The sequence below is a fragment of the Budorcas taxicolor genome, chromosome 10 (assembly GCF_023091745.1).
Source record: "Budorcas taxicolor isolate Tak-1 chromosome 10, Takin1.1, whole genome shotgun sequence".
Classification (NCBI taxonomy): Eukaryota; Metazoa; Chordata; class Mammalia; order Artiodactyla; family Bovidae; genus Budorcas; species Budorcas taxicolor.
This window is the reverse complement of record NC_068919.1, coordinates 21820524-21831323: the sequence shown is the minus strand read 5'-3', so window position 1 is coordinate 21831323 and position 10800 is coordinate 21820524. Positions and strand designations below refer to the sequence as shown.

Here is a 10800-nt window from a genome sequence, read left to right as displayed (position 1 = left end):
TGCCTGGAGTAATAATGCCTGTGTCTTCTCAGACTGTTACCCAGTCCAAGCTCGCTCAGCTCGTGGCACGATAGGCTAATGAATCTGAGAGAGGAGGTGTCGAGGCGAGGAAGATACTTTAATTGGGTAGCCGGCACACCGAGAAGATGGCACGCTCAGTTCAGTTGCTCAGTCGTGTCCGATTCTTTGCGACGCGATGGACTGCAGCACGCCAGGCTTCCCTGTCCATCACCAACTCCCAGAGCTTGCTCAAACTCATGTCCATCAAGTCAGTGACGCCATCCAACCATCTCATCCTCTGTCATCCCCTTCTCCTCCTGCCTTCAGTTTTTGCCAGGGTCAGGGTTTTTTCCAGTGCGTCAGTTCTTTGCATCAGGCGGCCAAAGTATTGGAGCTTCAGCTTCATCATCAGTCTTTTCAATGAATATTCAGAACTGATGGTAGGCTAGCACCTCAAAATAACCATCTTATTGGGGGCTGGATGCCAGGTTGTTTTATAGATCAGAGAGAAGCAATGAGGCACTGAAGTCAAAAGACAGACTAGAGAGGGAGATGCAGTGGGGAAGTAAAGTGAAAGGGCCTTCAGTCCTGCAAAACATCTCCAAGGGAATGTCCAGCCTTCAGAAGGGGTGAGTTAATCTCTTCTATTCACAGGTGTGTGTGTGTGTATGTGTGTGTGTGTGTGTGTGTGTGAAGTGGCTCAGTCGTGTCCGACTCTTTGTGACCCCATGGACTGTAGCCTACCAGGCTCCTCTGTCCATGGGATTTTCCAAGCAAAAGTACTGGAGTGGATTGCCGTTTCCTTCTCTAGGGGATCTTCCCGACCTAGGGATCGAACCCAGGTCTCCCGAATTGTATACAGATGCTTTACCGTCTAAGCCACCAGGGAAGTCCCATTCACAGGTGGGCAGGGACAAACTATCTCTCCCTGAGCTGAACAAAGGCACTTTAGTTTACAGTCAAGCAGAGGGGCAGGATCCTCCAGACAAACCATTGAGTATTATTATAATAATAAAAGCAAGTCAAAGAAATAGTTTCCAACATGGAGTCAGAACTGGCTTCCCCCCCTGCAACAAGACTAGTCAGTTTTTATCCATTCTTCAGCTGTTTGAATCAACAGAGACCATTTCCTTCTCTCTTCTATCAGCATGATCTTCATGTTTACTTAGGTTAGCAGCACTTAACCCTACCTTGATTGTTTCCCATATTTTAGTAATTTCACACTAGGAAACTGAGGATTATCTCTTAAACTTTTTTCCATTCAGGAGATTTAAAAAAAAAATTTTTTTTACTGCAGCAGCTGGTATAATTATAGACATTTAGTAAGCACCGAAAAAAAGTCATTTATAATTGAGTGAATTTTTTTCCTAGCTAAACACAGATCTTGAAACTCAGATCCCACAACAAGAATTTGCCTTCTTTAGGAACAGTTCAATGAACACTTACTGTGCAGGGATTGTTATGAACACTTTACATGTGTTTACTTATTTAATCTCCACAGTTATGGGGAGGTACTCATTATCCTCATTTTATATCAGTGGATGAGACTAAGACATTGAGAGGTATAATAATTTGACTAAGGCTATAGAGCTAGTAAGAGATAGACCTGGAACATGAATTCAGAAAATCTAGCTCCATAGCCCAAGTTCTTAACCATTATGCCTCACTGGCTCAACAGTACAGCTTTAAAAAATATTGATATCTGATTTGAGCCTCACAACATTCCACAAGACAAATGGCCTGAATGCTTCTAAAATATCAATGTAATGAAGTCACATACAAAGGTGAAGGGACTGTTCTAAATTAAAGGACAATAAAGAGACATATCCAGGAGATAGCGAAGAACAGGGAAGACTGCCTGGTGTGCTGCAGTCCATGGGGTTGCAAAGAGTCACACAGGATTTACTGACTGAACAACAACAAAATGCAAAATGTGATCCTTGATTGAATCTGGGTCAGGAAAAAAAAAAAAAACTATAATGGACACTGCCGGGATAATTGGAGAAAACTGAATATGGGAGATGAAATATATGAAATTAGGTAACATGATTGTATCAGCAGTGAACAGGCAGGTTATTGGCATCCCCATGTTATAGGAAACAGAGGATCAGAGAGAGGTTATTACAAGGTCTCATAGCTTAATCGATGACTGACCTGGACCCCCAAGTCAGCTGTCTTGTTCAGCCTCCCAGTGCTGAAATGCCTCCTCCATTCCCTGCTGGTTCTCAAAGTCCAGGATGTTCTTCATACGACTTGCTTCTCAGCAGAAAGGCCTATTGCCTCCAAGTGGTTTTTTTTCACCCTAACAGCACTCTGGCTTAAACAGCCACCCAGGCAACAACTGTGACTATTATATGAAAATGAGGTTGCATTTGCTTATATTCTTAAGGGTTACAGACTTTCTGTGTTTCCTTTCCCATGTTTTCCATTAATTATTTCCTGCCAGCCGGGAAATCACTGGGAAAACATTTGCTAGGAAGATACTAGAATATCTCATATCCTCGAGTTGTACAGGTGATCATTTTCAAAAATGTTAGGATAAAGGGAAAACAGAATTGTTAACAACAATTATTACAGTCAACATTGAGTGTTTACTAGGTGCTAGTCACTCTACTTCGTTTGGGGAGATACCATGATCACGAGGTGGTTTTCCCAGGGTGAGGCTTCTCTATTGCACTCAGGATGTGCTGACCCCTGCGATTTCCCCAAATGTAGGAAACTCAACTGCATAATTTGTGGTAGTGGGGGACTGCGTTCGTGCTTTCCCCTGGTTAATTTTTTGGGGGGGCTTCCCTGGTAGCTCAGAGGTTAAAGCGTCTGCCTGCAATGCGGGAGACCAGGGTTCGAGCCCTGAGTTGGGAAGATCCCCTGGAGAAGGAAATGGCAACCCACTCCTATACTCTTGCCTGGAAATTCTCACCGACGGAGGAGCCTGGTAGGCTACAGTCCACGGGGTCACAAAGAGTCGGACACGACTGAGCGACTTCACTTTCCATCACTTTCCATGAGATAAATACTAATATACTGTCTCTTTTACTAATGAGAAAACTAAGACTTAGAGAGGGAAGGTGTTATATACCTCAGGGTTACTGAGCTCATTAAAAGGTGGAGTCAGAACTTGATTCCAGGTCTTCTGACTCCAGGGCCTGTGTTCTTGGTCATTCATTAGTCTCTGACTAAATTCCAATCCACTCTGCCTTGCTATATGTTATCTTCTTTTGCTCTCGTTCTGAGTCCACAAAAGAGAAATCTGTCTTCCCTCTGATTATCAATAGAATGTTCATAACCCCCATACAACATCCCTTGGGATATAGCTTTAATTATGAGTGTGTTTCTACAAAGATCAGAGTTAAGATGGAAAAACCATTTTCTCTTTTTTGCCCACACCATACAGCATGCAGGATCTTTGTTCCCTGACCAGGGATTGAACCTTGCCTCCTGCAGTAGAAACAGTCTTAACCACTGGACCGCCAAGGTAGTCCAGTCATTTCTTTTCAAGTTTCTTTCTTTCTTTTTTTCCCTGCTATGGTCACAGGGGAATCTTTGGTAGAAAGTTCAAGTAAACCATTTTTGTGCTCTTAGGTAATGAGAATAGGGAGAAAATGCACAGTTTTAGTCTAATTACAATTTAAAATTCTAAAGCATTTGAAATTTCAAACGTTAAACTTCACAGATGACTTGTCGATTGAGGGAAAGCTACTTATTTAGCTTTGAATCAAACAGATCTCTTTAGTATTTTAAGCTGTTTCTGTTTAGTGAGATCCCAAAGGGGCCCCTCCATACAGTGAAATCTAGCTTCTCCTGGCACGAGGCCAGGAAGCTGTTTCTGACAGTCATTCATTAGCACACGGAAAGCATTTTAGAACAGAAGTAGAAGGAAATCCCAAAGTCAGCTGAGACTGGAGAGTCAGTCAGAGACACTGGAGAGGGGACAGTCTGACAGTGTTGAGATTTGGAGAAATGAGAGTTTACAGAAAGGTGGAAGATAATGCAAAAGAAAAGAGAAGGAAGACAGGCAGAAGGACATAGTACTCAAGGAAGAGTGAAGAACGGAGTTATGTTGTAGCAGGAGTGAGAGTCAATTAGGTTTTCAAAGAAAAAAGTTATGGATTTGGTTAATTGTTAAATGCAAAATAAACAGTATAAACAGCTGGGATGTCTTCCTTTCAGTGAGTTCAGCCACTCAGTCATGTCCTGCTCTTTGCGACCCCGTGGACTGCAGCACGCCAGGCTTTCCTGTCCTTCACCATCTCCTGGAGCTTGTTCAGACTCATGTCCATTGAGTTGGTGATGCTATCCAACCATCTTATCCCCTGTTGTCCCCTTCTTCTGCCTTCAATCTTTCCCAGCATCAGGGTCTTTTCTAATGAGTCAGTTCTTCACATAGGCTATGTAAAAACAAAAAAAGAAAAAATACCAAAAAATTAAAATTCAATAACATAACAAATTAAAGATTGATAAAAGCAAAGTAAAAGGAAGAAGAGGAAAAGAAAGATCAATGTCAGCTAATATAGACAGAAGAAAGGACAGAATGTGAAAAACCAACATTTGCAGCTGCCAATGCAAAAAGTGATTCAGGAAGGATCATCAGTGGATGCTAAAACCAGTGGGTTCAAGACTGTGGGAGAATAGGATATTCCCATGATTTCAAATAATCATTCTACTTGCTATTCATTTACTCAGAGAGTTAATTACAAAGGGCAAATGTACCTTTATAAAGAAGAAACCTAGCAGGCTCACTTCAGCATCATCAGTAAAGTAACAAACTGACATCATGTCCCTTCAGCAGCAGCGCAGTGGGAAGTATACAATATCACCTAGGCAATATTCTTGCTAAAAATGTTTGACCTGAATCGAATCATGAGGAAAGACTCAGACAAATCCAGATTGCACAAGACATATGATGGTCTGTGCTCTTCAAAGTATAAATGTCATAAGAGACACACACAAATATGATGACCTATTCCAAATTAAAGGCAACTGAAAAGACATGACAATTAAATGTGATGTGTGAGCCTTGATTAAATTCTGGATCAGGAAAAAAAAAGGTATAATGGACATTACTGGGGCAGTTGGTGAATTTGAATACAGACAGGATATTAGATAATATGATCATCTAAATTTCTTAGTGTGATAACAGTATTGTAGTTTTGTAAGGGAATATCTTAGCTCTTAGGAGACATATTTAGGGGTAAAATATCATAATCTCTGTAACATGATCTCTGTACTTTTAAATGATTCAGTAAATAAATAAATGGAAAAAATAAGTAAATGGATGTATACATATAAAGCAAATATGGCAAAATAACATTAGTGAACATATGTGAAGGATAAGTGGGTATTCACTGTAATATTCTTTCAACTTTTCTGAAGTTTTCAAGCATTTCAAAATTTTTTTTAATAGATAATTTTTTTTTTTTTTTTTGCTTTAGCAAGGAGATCAAACCAGTCTATCTTAAAGGAAATCAACCCTGAATATTCATTGGAAGGACTGATGCTGAAGCTGAAGCTCCAGTACTTTGGCCACCTAATGCGAAGAGCTGACTCACTGGAAAAGACCCTGATGCTGGGAAAGATTGAGGGCATAAGGAGAAGGGGATGACAGAGGATGAGGTGGTTGGATGACATCACTGACTCAATGGACATGAGTTTAAGCAAGCTCCGGGAGTTGGTGATGGACAGGGAAGCCTGGCGTGCAGCAGTCCATGGGGTTACAAGAGCTGGACACAACTTAGTGACTGAACAACAACATTTAGATTCAACCCTTTCTCAAAACAAGGTTACAGTCTCAAGGACTCTGGGGTTCTATGATTTATTTTAGGACTCCATTATAACGCTTCAGAAGATTCCAAAGCACAAGTTAATAAACACCACCTAGGATGTCAAAGAATTCTGTTTAAGCAGTGGAAGAAAAACAAGTGGCACAATGCTAGATTTTGAAGGAAACCAAAACCCAAAGAAAGGTGACTTGTCTCCATTTTTGGGCATGGGGCTTGGTGACACAACTTCCTCTCTTTCACCAGGAGTCTTCTCCTTATAAAGAGCAAGTCACTCAGGTGCCTGATACCCAGGAACCAGGCTTGGATATTGGCTAAGCCTCTGTCCACGGATTGAAGAGAAAAACAGAATAAAACAAAATACACTAAGGGAGATAATGTACAGAGCTATACCCACAGCTCAGTTCTTCAGGGGCTGATCGTATTCTGTGTGCAACTAATCCTGCAGTTTGAAGAGAAAGATAGCAGGACTGCAGGAGCCAGGCAAGGTGGGAATCGGCCAGAATGCTTCTTAAAACTTCTTTCTATAGTATCCAAGAGATGGTTGGATGGTGTCACTGACTCAATGGACATGAGTTTGAGCAAGCTCCAGGAGATGGTGAAGGACAGGGAAGCCTGGCATGCTGCAGTCCATGGGGTCACAAAGAGTTGGACACAACTGAGCAACTGAACTGAACTGATGGCCCCAGTTGTGGTCATTTACAAGCAGGGGGTGGCATAACATCTTTTAAAGATTCATAAAGCAAGTAATTTTAAGTTGTATTCCTTTAAAAATTAATGCCATTTCATAGTATGTTTCAGAGGAACAATAATAACATAGGGAATCATAGTGCTGAGAAGGGGTAAGAATCACTGACATTAGGATACTGTAGTGAAATCCTTCATTTATGCATTTATTCATTGAAAATACGTTATATTATCTCTACTAAGTAGCCTGCACCACGCCAGCCATAGAGGAATAAACAAAGTGTATAGTAGAGTAAACGCTTAACTGAAAAGGAAGACAGATACCATAAAACGATATGAGACCTTACAGAGATGCTCTTGGATGTAACCGAGGTAGCTGAGGATCGCAGTTGGGTTCTACTGACTGAAGGCTGATCCACCTTTCTGTGACTTTTCCCTCTTTGGGAGGTACTACTTAGAGGCGTGGGACTGTGTTTAACCTGTTGTTCTGGTTTTAAATTCTCCACTGCTTGCTTTTCTGAAGATGAAGCTGAGAGGGCAGCCTCAAGACTCAAGGGAAACAAGGTGATTATGAGCTGTCCCACAGAACCCTGGTGCTCAGTGGATTCCCTCTAATCAGACAACAATACACATCACCACTCCAAAAGAGCTGCTGTGAATAAAGGGTCGATGTGTTCTGTGGAACTCTATGCATGGGAAGGCTAAGCACATCTGATGTCCCTGGGAGAGCGGTGGCTGAGGCTGGGCTGGGAAAACAACTGCAGTAGGTATAAAAATACCCCTTTGATTTTGTTCCCTTGTGGGCTGCACAAATTCCCATGTGGACCTGCTTATTTCCTTCTTACTGGAAGTGCCTGCTATTCCTGTCTTCCTGGGAGCTTGTGTTTCTTCCTCCTTGCCATTTGAATAGCCTTTGTCCTGACCTGTGGGCATGGACGTTGTGAGGTGAGTGGCCAGGGAGTAGGAAGGTGAGGGGAGAGAGGACCTCTTTGTGAGCCTAAAAATAAAATGTTAAAAAGGTACTGGGGCAAAAAAGGTACTGAATCTGTGACCCTGCCTCATTTATGCTGCTGCTTCTCATGAGAGAGGTTTCTCCTTTCCCATCTACCTGGCTGGCTTGAGGAGGTGGTTCTGAGAGAGCGCCAACCTTCTTGCCAACCTTGTACAAGCAGTGTAGACACAGAGATTCTTGCAGAATGTAAGCGGCTGTGACAGTACAGGGGCAGCGCACAGAGGCGCACGTTCATCATGTATGGCTGGAGAAATTATCTGTCTCCAGGGGCACATGTTTCACTGTGCATTAGCTTCTTGCCGCTTGCTTCTTCCCCGTTTCTCTGCCCACTCTCTTTATCACTGTCCTTCTGAGGCTCCCTTCCCACTCCCTGACCCCCCCATTCACAGTTCGGCTCTGCCCGTCAATGTCTCCATCCGTCTTCTCTGCCCCATCCCTGTCTCCCTCTCCTCTTTGCTCCATCTCCCTCTTGCTGTCCAGGAGTCGCTTTTCTGTTTCTCTCATTTGTCTAGTTTTTTTCTAGCTCCCTCTCTCACATTCCATCTGTGCTTCCCTCTGTAATACCAGCTTTTTGGGTACCCTGAAGCTAGCGATAACCTTTTCTTGCTATATTAAAGTCCATCAGCAGCACTTGGTTTATTGATGGATTCGTTTTTATTTAGATTCTGTGAAGAAGGGAATTTTTATACAGTGGGAGCAGAGAGAAAACATGAAATCAAGCAAAGGAAGAACAGAAAGAAGGGCAGCCTGAGAGGAATGGAGTAGGGGGGAGGAGGGGAGGCATCAGAAGGGGCTGAACCAACAGTGCCTTATTTCCTCTTAAATAAACTGGTTTGGATCTTCATGGTTGATGACAGCTAAGTCTGGATTATAAAGGGTTAAGCACCAAGTCAGGCTTGGCGCCTAACTCAGAGGCAGAGCTTCAGGGAGAAACGAGTTGGTTTAAATAAACCCAAGAAGCTGACGTGGGTAGAATTTCTTCTGCCTGACCCATTAACAACTGCGAATGGGACATTTTAGAAATGGTTTTTATTGAAATGCTTCAGTGGGGCATAGCCCTGAGAAGCCAGAACTTGGCTCTGAGGCCAGGCCTGGGGTGTGCTGCAGAGATGTGGACAGTTGGCTGCTGAGGGGTTGGGGGTGGCCTGGGTCAGGCAGGAGGTGCCAGCAGCTGCTGATCAGGGCAGTTCTGATGGTTTGCTCTCTCATCTTGCCTGCTATAATTAAAGGTTTCCCAATATGATCTGACTTCCTAAAGGGAAATTAGAATTTAAAAAACAAAACAAAATCCCCAAAATAGCAGAGATGCTTAGTTGCAATATACATATGTTTTAAATCATAAAGTTCTTAATCCTGTCTTGTCACTGCTACTGGTCAGTTTCCAAGCATCTAATCTGTTAGAACCCTGGTGGGAGGGGCTCTTAACAAAACAATTAAAACCAACAAGAATGAAATACCTAACTGTACTCAACAAATTAGATATATGCATGTAAACTGCCACTGACCCCACCATCCTCCTTCTGGGGGGAATTGCTCCCCCAGAGTCCCTCCCTTTTCTCACCTGACCCTTCCATCCCGCCTCGTGCTTCTCTCCCCTGACACACCGTGTAGAACTCATGGACCAGAATAAATCAGTTGTTTTATTTCCCCTCAAAGGATGTAACTTTCCACTCCCCAAATGACTTTGACAGTTTTCTCATTTGCTAGCTGAGGAGGATATCAAGAGACACTGACCTTCTGGTTTTGCCTAAAGAGGGAACACTCAGTAACTATTATGCTTCAGTCCATGATTTGCTTTAACTACGCCCTTCCTCCCTCCCTGCCATGTCCTCGCTTACCTTCTTACCATCCCTCTTGAACCTTCTACTCAGGGCACCGAGTAGAATGTGCCCCACAGGGCACTGCTGCTCCCTGCAGCCATCCCTTGCCTGGTATGGTGATGCTATAAGCCACATTTGTCTTCAACCCCACAGCATTCCCTGCCAGCAAGAGAAAGCGTGGGGCCTCTAAGAGTGTTTTGCTCCCTATTTAATCAGATTAGTCCCATCACCTACCCTGAGGAGTCAGATTTTGGTGTTACTGAGCTATCTGTGGAAGGAGGAGAAATTGTCAGACATCACTTAAAAAGCCCTGGCCCTTGGACGCCTGGGAACTGCCGAGAGAAATTAATCTTCCCCCTATTTAAGGCAATTTCTTTTCCATCATCCTTTGTCAAGAGGACTGCACTGGGAAATGAATCTGATGGGAGTCCCTGAACTGGTACACTCCACTCAACAGCATCTCTCCGATGCTGTGCAGCATCCATCATCCCCATGCAAGCAGAGACTCAGACTACTGCAAAGCCAGCTCCCTACCAGTCATAGCAGCAAGAAACGGCCATCACAGAATGGGTGTCACTGGGTCTAGAGACTTGCAGCTTTCCTCTACCTCTGGTCTTTCCAGAAAACCTACCAAAAATTATCTCTTCCATTAAGCCAGTCTTTTATCCAAAATCCAGGAAGGCAGAGAAACAAGGATATGCTAGAATACAGGACTCTAGGACATGTTTCTTGCCTCAACAGAAGGACTCTGCCAGTGCAGAATATGTGTTAAATTGAACAGAGACCACTGCAAGGTAGGTGTGGGATAGCAACAGGACAAGGGCAGCCCTACTTCAAGACTCTCTTCTCTCCAGACTCAATTTTCTTTCATGGGCTAAGAGCCCAGGGAGTCTTATTGCTCTCTGAGGTCAGGGTGGATTTCCAATCTTCAACTCTTTTCACCTTCCAGGTTACTTCCCAGGGCAGTTATTTTCAAATTATGCTCCTTAGGTTACCAAGGGGCTTCCCTTGTGGCTCAGCTGGTGAAGAATCTGCCCGAAATGAGGGAGACCTGGGTTCGATCCCTAGGTTGGGAAGATCCCCTGGAGAAGGGAAAGGCTACCCACTCCAGTATTCTGGCCTGGAGAATTCCATGGACAATCCATGGAGCTGCGGACTCAGACACGACTGAGCGAATTTCACTTTCACTAGGGTACCAAGAAGTACCAGGGAGTATGTGTGCATGGGGAGAGCAGGGTGTGAGAAGTGGCTGGAGGGGAAAGCTCAATGGTTGAGGCACTGGACCCTTCAACTCTACTTCAATCTGACTTGATTTTGTTCAGGGGCTGGGATTTTCTCCTAAGTTCATTTTAAAAAGAGTTCTAATTTTGTAAAAGGCCTGCAAAGCGCTGTCCTAAGTGAGAGGAAGACAGCTGTGTCTGGGCCTCTGGACTGAGGCAGAGGGAGCTGTGGCGTGGCTCCTGCCTGCTCTGGCTGTAGAGCAGGTCCTGCTCCACACTGGCAG

The 10800-nt window shown here is 43.7% G+C and overlaps 1 non-coding gene across 1 annotated transcript; it reads left to right on the top strand.

The window, feature by feature from the left end:
- The first annotated feature begins 2610 nt into the window (after positions 1 to 2610).
- Positions 2611 to 2770, top strand: LOC128054913 (U1 spliceosomal RNA). The gene has a single exon (XR_008200057.1). It is a non-coding gene; the product is annotated as a U1 spliceosomal RNA (small nuclear RNA).
- Positions 2771 to 10800: the final 8030 nt, after the last annotated feature.